This window comes from Pieris rapae, chromosome 22, assembly GCF_905147795.1.
Source record: "Pieris rapae chromosome 22, ilPieRapa1.1, whole genome shotgun sequence".
NCBI classification, from domain to species: Eukaryota; Metazoa; Arthropoda; class Insecta; order Lepidoptera; family Pieridae; genus Pieris; species Pieris rapae.
The window spans coordinates 2,736,089-2,754,860 of record NC_059530.1 but is presented as its reverse complement, the minus strand read 5'-3'; the positions used below and the strand labels follow the sequence as shown (position 1 = coordinate 2,754,860).

At 33.2% G+C, this 18,772-nt stretch overlaps 1 protein-coding gene across 1 annotated transcript in view; it reads right to left on the bottom strand.

The window, feature by feature from the left end:
- LOC110996172 (igLON family member 5) overlaps positions 1-17,387 on the bottom strand; it is a 105,391-nt gene extending 88,004 nt beyond the window's left edge. The window contains exon 1 of the mRNA XM_045632999.1: positions 17,132-17,387. The gene's annotated coding sequence lies outside the window, so the exon portion shown is untranslated. The remainder of the gene's footprint in view (positions 1-17,131) is intronic.
- Positions 17,388-18,772: the final 1,385 nt, after the last annotated feature.

Genomic DNA, 18,772 nt, shown 5'->3' with positions numbered 1-18,772 from the left:
AGTCCTAATTTAAAATGTGTGAACGAACATGAGTTAGGTTCTATTAATTTTTCTCAACCCACTGTTTCCTATTTAAATCCAGTACAATTAACACCCACTAACTATATTTCTAAAATATATCCTAAGTCTAACCCTATGTTATTAAACAAACTTCAAGCATCCATTATGGCTAAAAATAATATTAAAACAAAAAGATATCCATGTTCCTGTAATTATTATACACCAATACCTGATCAAATTTCTCAAAACCCAATCTGGACATTCGCCGATTTAATACAACAAAATAACTCAACATACGATTTACCTATGGTTTCACATACAAAAGGATTCCATTCCATACCAAGTCTTGATAAAAATATTTATATAGAACAAAATCCTATTCATGTTGCATCACAACCTAGTTACGACACACCAGCTTCATCTGGAAATGATGCTACAGAGCTAAATCAACCATATGCAATAAGAAAAGATAATATAGCAGCTACTTCTACTATGAATCTCCCTTGTATACATAAAAATATACAAATGACACCTAAAAATTTAATTAATGGTGACTACGAAACTCGACTCAATGATGGTAGCATATACACTCAAACAATAAGTTATAGTAATAATAATGGACAATATACACAAACACCTTCACAAATAGATTGTAATGCAGAGTTAAATCAAAATTTAGATAAAGAATATCCAGATAAAAATGAGTTTCCTCAAAAATACTATCTTGGACATTCAGGATCATCTCAGGACAAATTACGTTATCCACAACCAATGGCGTTCAAAAAGTTCCAGTGGCCTAAATTTGAATATACAAGTCCTAAGATTCAGTATGGAGAAGACGCGACCATTGCACCTCATATGGCACACTCAGAACCTGAAACATTTCACATGAGACCTAGATATACTAGTCCAAGCAAATATGATAATATTCTTCTTTGGTCTCAGCAAAAACCAAATCAAAATGTACCTCACAGAAACGCATATTCCCAAAAGCTATACAAATGCAATAAATATCCCAATTATTTTCAAACACAAACTCATCCATGGTTTAAGAATAAATCTTTAACAATTCATACTACAGAAACTCCTGATTACTCCACAGCATACGGTTTCATTTACAACGGTCAGCCTCCAATAACTCAATACAACAGTATTGTCACAAATCATAAACAAAAACCTTATAAATCAACACCTAACATTTGTCAACCAAATCATAAATCTTCAAATGATAACCATCCACCATTATATCAATATCCAAACAATAATTTAAATAATTATAACCGAGTTTTACCACTTCCGACTGATGCGACTTCATACATAGAACCTGCGAGTTCCTACAAAACAAAATCATATCACAATTCTATAGAAAGTAGAGTTCCATATACAAATTATGTTACACCGTGCGTATCCTCAGAGAAGGATACATCGAATAAGATGCTACATTTATTAGGATTACCCCGCAATCCATTCACAAATTTAAATCCTCTAGTATGGTATGGAATAGAAAACCCTATATACAATAAACAATTTATTTCAGACACGGAATATCCTGAAAGTAACGCGTATAACCAGTACCTTTACAAAATAGGAAATTCTAATAATCCTGCAGGAAATTACAATAATCAAAATTATATTCCAAAATTAAACGCTGATACTATGTTTTACAATCAAAATCCATCACTGGGTTATGAAATAGAATCTCCCGCAATATCTAATTTAATACAAGGAAATAAATATATTATCAATAGAAAACCTACCACACATTTTCACACATCACAGATTGATCCAATACTAACACCGTCTTATTCTACAACTAGTAAACCTATTTCATTTACATCGCCACAAAACCCACAATCATTTGATGTAAATCAAGATTCATACAATCCAAGTACCATACAGATGAAAAGTCCCTCGTCTTATAATTTTGATTTTGGTAAAGCTGGTCTACGAACTACACCGCCCTTTGCGTCATTAACTCAAAGATATTACAATCCCACGTTAAATAATGGGTGTTCACCATCTAATGATTTTGTAAATGTACCATGGAACTATAACTCGCAATTATCATTCGAAACCCCTAATTTAAGTAAAGAACAATACTCACATTTGGAAACGCCGCAATCTTCATCTAAATTTACCCAATATCCTGCATTTATTTATCCTCAGCCATTAGGAAGTTCGTACATGTCGGATACGTTCGTAAAATATACTCAGAAGAGTCCATGTTTCCCAAAAATCAATACACTTAATGATCAACTAAATGATAATGTACAGATAACACAATCGCCATCCTTTGAACCATGTATTTTTTCAGATGATAAACTTAATAATGTGAAGTATAGTGTTCCTAAAGAACAAACTTTTAAATACATACCTGAACATCAAGATGCTTATCGAAACATATACCAGACACAGAAAAGTAACATTATGACAGGCTTGCCATCCACTGAACCATATAGTTTTGGTTACTCAGGTCTACCTCGTGAAACTTCAATAAGTGATGTTACTCTCGCACCTAACTTTAAAACACGTGCGGTAAATGAACTCACTTACAAATCTTATAACCAAAACGTTTGTAACACAAAATCTTCTCTAAATAACAATCCTTTAAGAGTTAAAACAGACAGAATAATGTTGAATAGAGAAAGTAACATAAACATAAAACCTTCGAATATTCCTTGTTTAAACTACCAAGCGCCAACTATATCTACGAGTCCTAGTATTGCAGACTTCAGTAGTGAAAGATATTCGACTACACCTAACAAAGATTATAACTCATGCGTTGAAACGAATAATAATCCTACAATGTACTCGCCATCGGCGTTATCAGTCAGTAGTCAGGCTTTTAACCGTGCTAAACACCAGCCGAACTGGGAGGCATTTAGTAAATTAATGAACAGAAATAAGTATACAAGTGAAGCTATCAATTCAATTCCTTCATTCATACCCACCAACGTACCTAACCTTTCAATAAATGCTCAAAGACATTCTACTAAAAGTCAGGACCCATATAAGATAAACTTTAAGCAATCGAATACAGCTAATGCAAAATGTATTATACATAACCCAGGACTAAATGTAGATTATAATAGCGCGCCATTTATTTCACAACTTTACAGTACAGTAATGCCTTACGCACAGTCATATGCCAATCAAAAATCAATTAACAGAAATGTATTCGATACAAGTTTAGATAACGAACAATTAAAATCACTTCGACAGCCTGAATATTATGGTCCTGAAAATATTGATAACATACAATACAGTCCATTTAAGATTAACCCATACTATTCTAATGAAAAGGCAAATGGCCCTATAACACCATACGCCTCTATAAATCAAAGTCCACAATATAATCAATTAAACGATCAAACCCCTGAATGGGCGATAAACAATATTAAAGATGTTTACAGAAACAAAATCAATGAGGAAATCCCAAAAATACTACCATTACAATACTTTGATGACAACTTTAACGATCCAAATGCCAGTTTTAGCGAGAAACTCAAAGTTGACTTAGGCAGTTTAACAGTGGCAAAATACGACGATAATAACAGATATTTAATTAAAACTAATAATCCACTGGTCAATTTATTAGTTTGGAAGTCAAAAATAAAAACATTAGATGGGAACATAGTTATACAAGTGAATGATTATCCTGCAATGAATTTCTTGCCTGTCTTTAAAGGACCTATATGTATTGACGAAGCGAATAGATTGGCTAAAGATATTGTAACAAAAATGTATGGAGATCCATTAGTTTTGAAAGGCCAACACTCCGTGAATGAGCCTTATGCAGTAATATTAAATGGTGGTTGTAAAAGAAATGTATTGTGGCCTGCACAATTTAGTTGTTTGCAATGTTGTTAATTAAAAAAATATTATTTAGTGTAGTGTTTTATTACCCAATTACACATGTTCATGATTTTACACTTTAAACTCTTGGTCTCATGATAAGAGTAAATATATAACCCTGCGGTCGAATCAAAATTAAACAAAATATAACGGAAAAGTTATGAATAAATGAAAACCACTATTATGTTACATTGAATTGTTTTTGTAGTTTCGTTTAAATTGTAACAAAAGAATAAGACTAAACAACAAATAAAATCACAATATTCCAACTCATAATCTAAGTACATTCATAGTGGTAGCTACAATGCTCTAACAATTACTGTCATTTGTCGCAAACCTTCCCTTTAACAAAACAAATTAAATATTAAAGTAGCATTTAACAAAATGGATTGCTAGGGCTGGTAAATATATGTTCATGAATTTAATATGTTCATGAAGAATGATGATAGTTTTTTTCAAGTTTCATATTTCTTGAAAGTATTTAAATAAAGAGCAGTGTTGGCCTAGTGGCTTCAGCGTGCGACTCTCATACCTGAGGTCGTAGGTTCGATCCCCGGCTGTGCACCAATGGACTTTCTTTCTATGTGGCCATTTAACATTTGCTCGAACGGTGATGGAAAACATCGTGAGGAAACCGACATGTCTTAGACCCCAAAAGTCGACGACGTGTGTCAGGCACTGGAGGCTGATTACCTACTTGCCTTTCCGTTTGAAAAATGATCATGAAACAGATTTAGAAATCTGAGGCCAAGACTTAATGAGGTTGTAGCGCCACTGATGTGTTTTATTTATAGTATTTAAATAAAGTATATTTATACTTGTGTTTCTCAAATACACAGGTGATCAAGTTTTCCGTGTAATTATTATTAGTTGTGTTGTTATGAATATGCGGAAAGTAAAAGAGCAGGTACTTCTAACCTTTTAATATCAAAGAATATAATATAATATTTGAGCATTTATTTACTGCCTAGTAATTAGCTACTTTAATATAGTCAATATGACCTGAAGCTTTTCGTTAGTATTAATAATATTTATTTTAGTTTAATTTTAGCTAGTAGATCAGATCAGATAAACATGTAATTTTCGGTTTTTTATTAATTATTTATCCACTACTTGTACTTTACCCTCCTTAAGTGTTTATTTTTTATTTTTAAATACTAGCGTTGCCTGGAAGAAATCATTTGTTATCAATAAGGCTTAATGACTTAAGTAACATTACTTAATATTTGCGGTATCACTTAACATCGGGTGAGCCTCCTGCTAGTTTGCCCCCTGTTCTATAAAAAATAAAAATAAAAACCAAGTTATCAATATGATTCTAACAATATGTTACATTTTTCGGTTCCCAGCAGGCTTAGGACGATTAAAACACAAAATAGATATTATATAAATAAAGAAATATAAATTTGTTTATTCATTAGAAGGAAATTTGTATTAACAAACATACATATGTCAGTGATACCAGCTCTTACATAACAAAATTAATATGTTTAACTGAAACTAACAATTCTTTAAATTTAAATAGTACCGACTCGTCTTTTTGAAACTAGAGGAGGCATTCGTGACTGATATTTTAATAACGTTTACAAATACATACTTTGCATAACAACTATAATGAGATCAATAGCTGTTTTAATTTGAAACAGCTGATCACATCTTACCTTTTACAACTTCTCTTGCCTCACAAGATTCAGCCCGAAAAGTCTCCCAGATACTAACTAAAATGGATCTGTGTTATCTAAAGGCATAATATAGAATACTAAAAGGAAAATTATAGAATACTAATTGTCAAAGTCAAATCACTTATTCCAATTACACCACCTAAAATGACACTTTTGAACGTTAAATTAAATATAAAGATGATTCTCTTCAAAAGGAAATTTCGTGTGCAGAAGAATGGGAAAAAAACTCCACACTTATTCTTTTAACTTTATGGCGGAGAAGAAGACTAGCCTAATAAGGATGCGATGATTTCTAAAATGCATCAAAGGAGCGTTATATAACGCTCCTTTGATGCATAAGCACCTAGAATTTGATTTAATTTTTAAAATAAACAAGATCTGTAGAAAAAAACGTTACGTAGCAATTACGAATGGTTTAAATATAGAACCCGCACATACTATGCCTTTTAGGCATGGTCATAAAATGACGCATACGCTACTTTATCTATAATAAATTAAATATCTACCCGCTCACCGTCTACAATCTAAAAACTCGACTTAAGGACTGACTTATGAACACACCCTATGCAGTGTTGCTTCTGAGACCTACTATGTTATTAATTATACAGCTTATTCATTCACTCACTGACTCACTCACACATTTGCACCTATACTCATGCACTCAGGCGTGTTGATCACAGTGAAAAAAAAACAAAAATAAAGAAAATAGAAGATGTAAATTATTTTAAGGAATTTAGAATGAGGTTTGTTATGGAAGAGCTGGGAACCCTGATACTGGAATTTTTTACTTAAAAGGGTTAGCAAATCTTACACATAGGAATTCAAATTTACTTAAACTTTAATAAACACTTTTTGATTATAAAAGTGGCAGCCCTAAAGCAGTGCAGGGTGTAATTTCATTTCAATGAGCGTCAGAACTCACGACAGCACGATAATAATGCATTTATGTAAATAATATACCACGAAAGGCTTTCATCAAGAGAAGTTTTATTGAAATATATGGGAACTAAATTATATGAGCACTAACTAGTTGGAATAACAGGTAAAAAGTTTAAAAACGTTGGTTTTATGCTTTAAGCGTTATTTTTCAAATTGAAATTCATTTATTCATTTTAGTAACACAACATACATTTATGAATAAAGTGTAAAAAAAACAGAAGCGCTACAACCTCTTTAGGTCTTAGCCTCAGATTTCTGAATGTGTTTCATGATCATTTATAAATCTAATAGGCAAGTAGGTGATCAGCCTCCAGTGCCTGACACACGTCGTCGATTTTTTGGGTCAGACATGTCGGTTTCCTCACGATGTTTTCCTTCACCGTTCGAGCAAATGTTAAATGCGCACATAGAAAGAAAGTCCATTGGTGCACCGTGTTCCACGTGACATCTTAAGTAATTAATATGTAAATAATAATAAAAACAGAGGAAAAATCTGCAGTAGGCATGGTGAAATATATTCTCGTGGGAACAACACCCATACATACAATTCATAGTCGAAATAACTAACATACAATGTGCATTTATATAATATCAAGAGGCATACCTATATGAGTTTTTAATCTACTAAAACCATTTGAACCTAGGATCAAGGGTTCAAAATTTAGGTTTAAAAAAACATGACAGGAATATGGTTGTGACAAAATTCATCTTCAAAGTATACTACGTACTGAATATACTGAGGAGTCCCTGTGTTGTAGCTTTTACTAGTATTCCGTGGTACATAGTGCATGTTTCAAACAATTTTAAAGAAAAAGTAGTTTTAATAAGTAAGTTTTATGTGTGTCGTACAAACCATATGGAAACGAGGTTAAAACCACAAACATCAGGGGTATAAAGAAGTTCATAAGTTAGCCTGCACTTACTTCACGAAGAATACTGTAAGCTTAATAAGTTTTGTCTATGAAACTTGGGATTTAGAACAACTTTTGATGTGGCTTCATTATCTAAGGGGAAATTGTAAGTTGAGTAGGAAAGTTGAGTAAAATGCCAATTCTAATACATAAAATACTCGTGACACGGTGTTTGTGATTAAACTCCGTCGAAATTGCTCGACCATTTTCGTGAAATTTTGTGTGCTTATCGGTTAGGTCTGCGAATCGGACAACATCTAAATTTTTGTTTTGTTTTTTTTTTTTTTATATTATGACACAGTATGCATTTAAAAAACAACCCCTTATTTTTTATTTATTAATAAAAAACCTATAACTTGAAATTTGAGGCTTATATTAAGAAAAATTTACACAAAAAAACCTAAACAGTTTTGATTCCGGAACACCGAACACTCTCTGGAGTAGCATAGCAAAATATTCCAAGTTGGTATGTACTGATAAGATAGTCTCAGTAAAAACACATTAAGGAGAAACGAAGTTCGCGGGGGAAGCAACTTTTACAATACCTACGATTGTATTATTCACCTCTTCCACCAGTAAAACAAAGTAAGATAAATACACCTAATTTAATTGGACAATTCTACATACAAAGAGACATTATAAAATAGAATCCTGAGATAGAACTAGCCTCCGAAAGCTGTGGGAAATTCATTTTGCTAAATGAATTCCAGTCAAGTCACCCGAAAATTGCGGAAATGTTCTAAATTGGCAACACTGTGCCGGTAGCCTTGTTATTTGCCCAGTTGCAGTGTGGTCAATTTAAATTGCGTTATTCACGCCTTAATATAGTGCCATTTGACTATTTCAATATCTTACAAATAAATTCGCTGAAATAGGCTCTATTGACGTGACCTGTTTAGTCATAGATAAGTCATAATAAATCATTGACCGAAAATTTTCGCGCTTTGGGTTCATTTTCTCGTGTAACAAGAATTTTAGATTTGCCGCCAATTCACAAAAACAAATGACAAATGAATGCATTACCAAACAGTTACAGGTTACCAAAGAGTTCTAAAATTGAAATTCAAAAAAGTTTTCATTAGCAATGTTTCTAACTGGCCAGTTCTAAACATTTTCAGTGTTACCCATATATAGGGAGAGTTTAAGAGCAATGTTGGCCTAGTCGCTTCAGCGAGTGACTCTCATTCCTGAGGTCGTAGGTTCGATGTCCGGCTGTGCACTTATTAAGAAACAGATACAGAAATCTGACGTTAAGACCCAAAAGTATGCCTGTAACGCCTCTACGTAATCCAGCCTAATTTTGACATAACTAGATTGTAGGCAGAGACTGATGGAGAGTTCTGACCGTTCTAGGATATTTATCGAGATGCGCCCCCTTATTTTATTTTTATGTCAAAGTCAATAGTTTAGTTTTACTATATATTAACCAATCGCGAACAACAATAGAGTATAAGTAAAATAATGAAATTTTAATTGCAATGTTATAGCAAATAAGCCCGAATGTGCTGTTTTGAGACACTGGGTACATAATTATACTCCATTTACTCTATACGCACTTATACTCCATTATACATGCCCATGTACCGGGTGTCTCAAATCAACGTAGACTAATGAATTAAATATTTAAATATTTTTAATACTAATTTTACTAACATAGTTATAAGTTTTATATACTAACAATATATGGACTTATTAATTGGCCTGAAATAAATCATTTTATTTTATTTTTATTTTTATAATGTAACGAATGAATGCAATGTAACATTTGGAGTGCCTTCGCCGGACTATACTCTCGGGGCGTAACTTCGACGATTTAGGAAATCGCCACGCTTATAAAAAGCCTTAGTGAGCAAAATGTACAGTGGGCTCGTACAGAATGAATTTCCACGGTTCCATTCTAATGATGTTTAAGCCACTACTAACACTACTCTACATTATATGTCATGCATAATTTATTTTTAATATATAATTTTGGCACTTTAATATTTATAGTGCGAGTACTTTCTGAAATATCGTATAAGGCCGATGCGAATGTCCAATTAAACTAGCATTATTTATACATTAAACAGAATATACCAACACTGTCCCTAAGGAATATTCCCTCGCTCGAACCCTCAAAGACAATTTTTTTTACCCAAAATTGAATTTAAGTAATGGTCGACGTCCCTAGACACCCATTAGGGTTTCGTCTGATCGATATTTATTGCATAGAAATACAAATTACATACGCCTAATTTCCCAAAATATTTTATTGTATAACTTATCATCATAATCTACATAGTATAAAACAAAGTCGCCTTCTCTGTCCCTATGTCCCTTTGCATGCTTAAATCTTTGAAACAACGCAACGGATTTTGATGCAGTTTTTAATAGATAGAGTGATTCAAGAGGAAGGTTTATATGTATAATAACATCCATTAAATAGTGAAGTACTGTTATTTTTGAGGTTTCTAATGTGATGTCGTAAATAATTACATTTTTTCCGATTACATTGCAAACCCAGGCTGAACCCTACGAGTTTCATCAAAATAATGTACTAAATATTGTACAAATTGAAAAGGTCTACAGAAAAGTCCGTGATGGTATATGTCGCGTATATTATCGGAGCTTTCCAGCGACGGAAATAACAATACAAAATAAAAACCTGCTTTTCATCAGCATTGCACCCGTCCGAAGCTGGGGCGGGTCACTAGTATTTTATATATGATTACACAAAACTGCTGGCTTGGCTTTAGGTATCTCCCTGCGGCGGGTTCTATCTCCGGCTTTGCACCAATGAACTTTATGTTCGCATTTACATATTATACTCGCTCAAGTAGAGAATGAAAACATCACGGGCCGGCATGTCTTAGACCCAAAAACGACAGTGTTTCAGGCGCAGAAAGCTGATTGCCTACTTGTAAAAATACAAATGATAACGAAACAGATACAGAATTCTGAGGCACTGACCTCATTTACCCACGTTACCTGCTTCGAAATTTTACCGAGAGATCTGTGTGGACGTTTCGACTTTATCCCGCGATATAAATTTTACAACTCTGTTGATAATAACAATTTTTTCTACGCACCGCTATATATAAATTAGGGGACCGACAACGCACTTACAACCCTTTTGGGAGTGTGTAGCTGTACGCCCCATTATCGTTTGCCCCTGCTTGACATACTATGATATGAAAACATACTAATTAAATTACCAATACCTAGAACGGTTCTAAATATGACATCAAAATACCGTTGTTATTAACAGTGTTGAAGCTTTTGTTCCGTAGAGTTGGGAGTCTTTGTCCGCGTGTGTAATATGTAAACGTTTAGACCCTCAATCCCGACCAACCGACCTTGATCACAACTGAATAAGTAATATCAGGTCCCGAGAGTTGCGAACCGGTTAAATTAAAATTGGGAGCATGCACGTGGGCTGAATATGAATAATATTATTTGTTAAAATAGACGCCAGTAAAGATATAAAAAAACACGTCTTGTAGAGCAGTTCTTCTAACATAAAGGTTCTGAGATCCATGTAATATTAAGTCGATTAATGTAATCAATCCCTATTTACGGGAGCTTTCGTCGTAAATTATTATGTAATTAACTTACCAATATCTGAGTGACCATACCAATATTACAAATATTTAAAACTAGCTGAACTGGCAAACTGTACTCGTGGATAATGTAGCTCGAATGGTGAAAGAATTTTTAAAATCGGTCCAGTAGTTTATGAGCTCATTCATTACAAACAAACAAACAAACAAAGTTTTCCTCTTTATGATATTAGTGTAGATAAATACATTGACTTGGCCATCGCATGGCAGAATGTATCTCACACGTAATACATGTTATATTTAATTCTTGTTGCTAAGGGTCTGTTTCACAATGTCCGGATAAGTTCCAAATAAGCTATTTATTACTTATTGGTAGGATAAACAGTATTTCACCACTGTCAGATAGCGCTACTCGTCATGAAATGCGAAGTATCTTATTTGGAACTTTTATCTTTCGAATAATTTATGTGTTGCATAGCTATTTGGCACTTTATCCATTCCTTGTGAAACAGGCCCTTAGGCATATAAGTTTAATTTTTTAATGTTATTATGTAGGATAATTGGTGTGGGTATTATTTTGGAGTTCTATCGAATTAATAGTGTAACTGTTAAGATAGAATAATGTAGTGGAATAAATAAATAAATAAAATAACATATATTTTGGGTCTAATTCCGGTTTGTTCACGATGTTTTTCTTGTTATGTGAAATGCGCTTATAGAAAGTCCATCGAACACCCAGGGTGCTACTGGATAAAACGATCACTGCTCAGTAGTTTTTAATTTCTATAATAAAAAAAGCTTAAATTACATATGTAAAACTGACTCTGGCAGGAGGCTCATCAAATGTTAAGTAAATTAATTAATAAAGCCTTTTATAAATGTGACGAATACCTAAATGATCCTAATCCTTGGGATTGATTTGCTCCAGTTCAAACAATTTGTATTAAAAACTTGGCGATTGAAAAGAGTGGCGGAAAGTTTCTTGCCAGTTCTTCTTACCCGCTCTACGCCCTTGACTTGCGAACTGGTGGTAAATGTAAATTTACGATTAATTTAATTTGTTTTTCTTGACGTTCATAAGTAAAACAAATTAAATTGTACATGTTTACCTAAATGAATAAAGATATTATGACTATGACTAAGTGATACCGCCGCCCATGGACACTCGCACGGCCAGTAGGCTGGCAGTTCGGCCTTTAATAATTGATACGCTCTTTTCTTGAAGGACCCTAAGTCGAATTGCGTAGGAAATACTTCCCTGGACAGCTGGTTCCACAAAGTGGTGGCGCGGCAGAAATTGCGTTGTCACCCAGTAACTAATTATGAAGAGTCACGAGGCGTCTACCCCAATTTTAGATGCGTAATGGCCATTTAGAATTTAAAAAAGTTTCGTGCGAAAGTCGCGCTAACAAGCTCCAATTGTTCCAATAAATCTTTTCGCGTGTTAAGTTTGTGTTAAAAGTGTGATTACGCAAATAAATTACTACAAGAAAGCACGAAACAAATTTTTACCTAATTATAAAGAAAAAGGTCGTGTTTGGATAGTGATATTATTGTCTGGATTTCGAAAGTTATTATTATTAAGCTTTTACTAAAGCTTATTGAAGTCTTAGAAGAATTTGTCTTATCGTAAATGATTCATATTGTTTGTACGCGGCTACACATATAAATAATAGTACCTGGATTTTGGATACCTGGAGGTATTTTTTTCTTTTTATAAATTGTGTTTTTTGGAAATTATATTTAAGTACGAATAACATACTAATAAAATGATGAAATATGAATATAATTATCGAATAAAGATAATTAATTATATTCAAATTTAAATTTTTATTTGACTGACATCTTTAAACGATCAATTCTATGTTTAAGTTGATAAAACAGGAATATAATTACATTTTCTAGAAATTATTCTTAGCTAGGTCGATTTATCGCCCCCGAAACCCCCCGTATACTAAATTTCAAGAATCGTTGGAGCCGATTCCGAGATTCCAATTATATATATATATATATTTATACAAGAATTGCTCGTTTAAAGATATAAGATAATGTTAATACTATTAACTTAGTATCAAATGTAAATCGCTGTTTTTAAAGCACTGTTATTATTATTATATTAAACAATTTACTTAGATATCACGAACAAAGAGTTTGAGTTATATATCAGTGCAGCAGGAAGACCTCCAATAGGCAGCGGTGGCTGAGGACATGCCCCTTCTATTTCCACATAGCGATCACGACTACGAATAAGATGAAGAAGAGAGTATAGATGTCCTATCTAAAGTACTGCAGACCTACAATAAATGCGGAACAATTAATGACCTAAGCTAAATCGCTTAATTAATTACTTCATAATTTATTGTCCTGTCAAATAATGAAGTAGTGATATTTTGTATATGTCGGAGCAATGGTTCTTTTGGACGCCATTTTCTATATAATTTAACAACATCAAAGTCAGATTACAGTTAAAATCTGTAATAACGACATCGAAGGTACTACTCATATTTGGTCGTAAAAACCGATAGTCGTAACAGCCGATGACGTTGTTATTAAGAACTCAATACAGTAGAATTCAGCCGGGACCTTTGATTTTGGTCAATATAACCGGTATGTTGTTCTAAACATGTCGGTTATATTGACATACCAGTAATACTTTTGCGTGCACCACCACCTGGTGGAACCAGCTGCCCACTGAAGTATTTCCGAACCAATTCGACTTAGGGTCCTTCAAGGAAAGAGCGTACAAATTCTTAAAAGGCCGGCAACGCACTCGCGAGCCGCCTAGCATCGAAAGTGTCCATGGGCGGCGGTATCACATAACATCAGGTGAGCCTCCTGCACGTTTGCCTCCTGTTCTTTAAAAAAAAACGATTTGACGAGGATTTTAAAATCCTTGAAAGGAATCTTAATGGTTTTATTCCATTTTAAAAATCCACTTTCCTTAACATTTACGACTGTAATTGATAGAACTAAGGTACTATGGAACATTGAGAAGTGTTTTATTATCGTATTCTAGATCTCATAAGTAAAAAGATTGTAAATTACACATACCACGGCGTACAGCCCCATGGTCCACGTATTTTAATTAAATAACGCACCCAAATTCCTTTTAAACCCTTTACTATAATGGTTATTGCAAGAATACCTTTACTAAAACCTAATTTTATTTATTTATTCACACTACGTTGCAAAGAAACACAAATGACACAATACATAAGATCCGCCCGTGGTTGTAGCCACTGTATTTTTGTGTATAAACAAGCTTAGCACTTTATATATAACTAGCAGACTCGGCCAAGCGTTGCTGTGGCTAAGGTTTTTGTTATATTACATAGTAGTAAATTAATCAAGGGAAACCGAAGGAGAACTTATGTGAAACGTTGGTACCACGACACGGACCTAAACTAAACTACCTTTAACTCAGCGCCATCTGTTAGAATTGTATCAAATAATAAACAAATGTTAATGTTATCGTAATTTTAGTAAGGATGCCTATTTTTTTTTAAATGAAATATACCCTATGTCACTCAGGAATGATGTAGCTTTCCAACAGTGAAAGAATTTTTCAAATCTGCCAAGTAGTTTCGGAGCCTATTCAATTCATACAAACAAACAAAAAATCAAACCTTTCCTCTTTATAATATTAGTATAGATATATCTTATGTGAGCTGTGTGAGTTTAAAGAGGACGTAGTGATAAGAAATAAGAATACAAGAGGCAACCCTGCACGGCAATGTAGAACGAATGAACCATTTAATTTATGTTAATTATTTGACAACAATTCATTATAAAATGTAAAATGTGGGAATCTTCAAAGTAAGAAAATACTTTTGTCGAGGTTGCCAGTTCTTTCATAACAATCTTAATATTTTTTTTAATTACATTTAAATTTTCTCCTTTTTTCACGCCTCGGTGCATGAGTGAGAGAATGTAATGTATGACTAGGAGAGTCAGGAGTATCTCCAAGGCTGCGTAAAGTGTTTTTATTGAGAAGTAACTCATTGAAAACACCATCTACTGAGTGATCCCAACCTACGGAAATGAAAGTATACCCAAGTTCTACCACCACCACGTAATAAATTGTACCTTAATCATATAAGTGTTCTCATGTAAGTGACTATTGTCTATAATGAGAATATATGTCTTTAAACCTAACTTATACATAGGATATACAAGTGGTTGGTGAAGTTGGGTTGGGTAAGCCCTGTCAGACATACCTGGATCAAATCCAGGAGGCAATGGAGACAGGTTAAAAGTTCCACTAACCGACGATAAAAGTTGATGAAGCGTGACAGTCTCTGCCTACCCCTTCAGAGAAAGTATTATAAACTATATTGGGCGTGAATATAAATGAATACATAGTTCAATATAAGGGCGTGTCGAAAGTATTATCTGTTAATTAGTTGACCAACTTCAAAAGGGAGTTCACAGTTTGACCTATATAAACGTGATAATATTTGAATATGACTTACTAAGCACGTGTGCTAAATATCCTTAGGGCCTGTTTCACAATGTCCGGATAAGTTCCAAATAAGCTATTTGTTACTTATTGGTATGATAAATAGTATTTTTGCGTTTCACGACTGTCAGATAGCGCTATACGTCATGAAATTCGAAGTATCTTATTTGGAACTTTTATCTTTCAAATAATTTATGTGTTGCATAGCTATTTGGCACTTTATCCATACATTGTGAAACAGGCCCTTAGTCTACGTAACTGACAAATTTCTTGGAAACTAGCTCATCATCAACATGATCGTTAGATTTAAAAATTCCTCCTCAACTTACGGTGTTCCTTAAGAATTTATTTTTTATTAACACTTTGTTACATTACATTACAATTGTATATAAATGAAAAGAACGGCAACTGGCGGCCTTATCGCTGTCCAGCGATCTCTTCCGGGCAACCACTGTGAGTATATAAAATGTATTAAATTACATAAGGTAGGCAAGAAGTGCAAAAATGCATATTACATATAGTTACAAAGAAAAAATATAAACAGGAACATAAAATAAACTAAACTGATACAGATATAAATATATTATATAATTTAATAAATATATATAGATAGATAACGAATTATTATCGCGTTTTAGATTGCATTTATACGAGGCATATTCAAAAAGTAAGGGCCGTTCGCTTATACTTCAGAATCGACAAGTCATAACATGTTTAAACTTGTACGTATCTGTACGTGCACTACTCGTGCAGTCATTTCAGGTGTTGTTTTGATTCAGTAGTAATTTTGCTAGTTGTGCGTACAGTAGACAATGTCCGCGATAATTGTTTCTCCCGCCAGCTGTGATGTTCGCGCTGATAAAGATTATTGTGTGCAAAAGGACACATTGTTACCGGTGATGAGGCGTGGATATCCAGAAACAAATCAGCAATCAATGCAATGGCGCCACTCAACTTCACCAAAACCAAAAACCTCACAGTCTCGTATATGGGAACTTAAAATCAAGTCAAAAGTCAAAAATCATTTATTCCTGTACGTAACAATGTACACTTATGAACGGCAAAAAAATATAAATTGAATGCTTCTTCTATGCAAGTCCTCATATCAAGGGCGTAGAACGGAAGAGAAGAACTGGCAATAAACTCTCCGCCACTCTTTTTAATCGCCAAGTTTTATTCAACGTTTTTAGGCAAGGGTTACACCATGTTCCACATGACATCTTAAGTAATAAATAATAATAAAATAAATTAATACAAAGATTTGTCCTCTATTAGCAGGAGGTATGGTGTACTATTTATTTAATAATACCGTGCAAGATTTGAGTGGAGTAGGCTTTTGGTCGGGGTGTTCATCATCAGACGCTACTTAAAGATTTAAGATAGCATGACATCAGAGATGGTACTTTCTTCGCTCAACGATTAAGTATCGCAATACAGTGTGGAAAGTATACAGGGGCCAAACTTGTTTTATTATTATTATGTTAGTTAAGGATAGTGTGAATAGTCTAAATGTTTCATGCCAATCACTAAACAGACTTTGACTCATTGTTTGAATGTCATTTGTCCAGATAAAGCCTTCGTATATTCAATGAAATCCTATGACGAACGAAAATGGAACTCTCTATAGAGTTATAAAAGTGTTGCAAGAATATATTTAAACAGAAAAACATTGTTATCAGTATACATATATATAAAACCCACCCATTTCGTAACGTTAAAAATAATCGTAATCATTACATAACTCACCGGTATTTCGTTACGTTTGCATCCCGACACAGACACAGAGATTGTCACAAAATAACACACAAATCACTTCTGTCTATTAAAATGTTGAGGAAAATTGTATTTTTTATGAGATTTTCCACATTTTCCGGTAAACGTTCACTCGCTACGAAGCGACCCCTAGTACTAAAGATTCCGTGTTTCCCGATAGTGATGGGAAATTGGGGTAAGTTATCGATAAACTTTCAGCTTACTAGACAGACTAGTATAGCAACATTTATAACTGTAGCTACAAGCTAAAGCGTTAAAGGTCGGCAACGCACTCAAAATAAGACGTATTAACTAGATATAAACTATAGCTACTTTATACTAAATATTGTTAAGTATTAAAGTATCGCATTTATAAACATTCTAACGACTATGTATGTCAAATATTTTTTTAACAATTAATTTATATGGACTGAAATATGCATAATTTATCTAAAATCACTTTGTATCAGGTACAGATAAGTTATAAATTAACAATGTTATATTTATTAATTTCGTAAGTATAATACATTGTAACAAATACTTGTAATATAATGTAATTAATATAGTTATATATTTTACTATACAATTAAAAAATATTATTTTTATGTATTATGTTATTTCTGTATTAATTATGTATCTTATGTTAAATTTCTATGTTATATATTTTATTGGAAATTATTTAAGATTAGTTAAGCAAATAATATTATTAAAATATACATTTTTTTTAATAAATAAAACAGTCAGTCTCATTAAAAATTTAAAACACTATGTTCCTGGGTATTATATTGTTCAAAATCATCGATTAATTTTATCGATACCCGAACATCACTTGAACCCATCCCGGTAGCAACGCACGCTCAATATTCACCCCGGCGAGTGTGCGAACGCGACACAAACACATCGCGCCTATAAAAGAAAGGGACAGACGATCCCTTAAAGCCTTAGCATATAACATGAAAAACGTATTAATAATTGTTTATTTTTACAGACGTTTTAAAATTTACATTCAGGTGTAAGAATGAGACATTATTTGACTAAGACTACCTCTGAAGACAGAAATCTCCGCCAAATCGTATATTTGTCAACTACTTACGTGATTCCACTTGCAGATAACTAGTACTGAATAGATTTAAAATGGGTTTTTAGCTATATAATAATGAATTTAAGTATAAAGCCTTTTATAAAACACACATAGCTACCAGTTTTTTTAGTGTTGTTTAACATTACATTATTATTATTACGATCTATACTACCTTAGGCTAATACGTAGTATAAAACTAACCAAATTTACTATAAACTATTCATAGTATATAAAGAAAGTGTTCAAAAACTCGGTTCTTGTGTACCCCTTTTGAATTTCATACTGGGAAATGCTAAATATTTAAGAATATTTTTACACAATTCGGAATTGAAGGACTGACAGTTTAATTAAAACAAGGTTGTCCAGCAGACAACATTAAAATCTTACATCTAGAAACAAACAAATATAACAAGATATAGTATTATCAATGAATGGTTGTGGTGAAATGGTGCTGTAGACATGAAACGAGAAGTAAAGGTAGACAACATCGTAGATGGGAAGATTATATTAATAAGGTGGCAGGAGCGACATGGACGAAGAAAGCCAGAAATCTT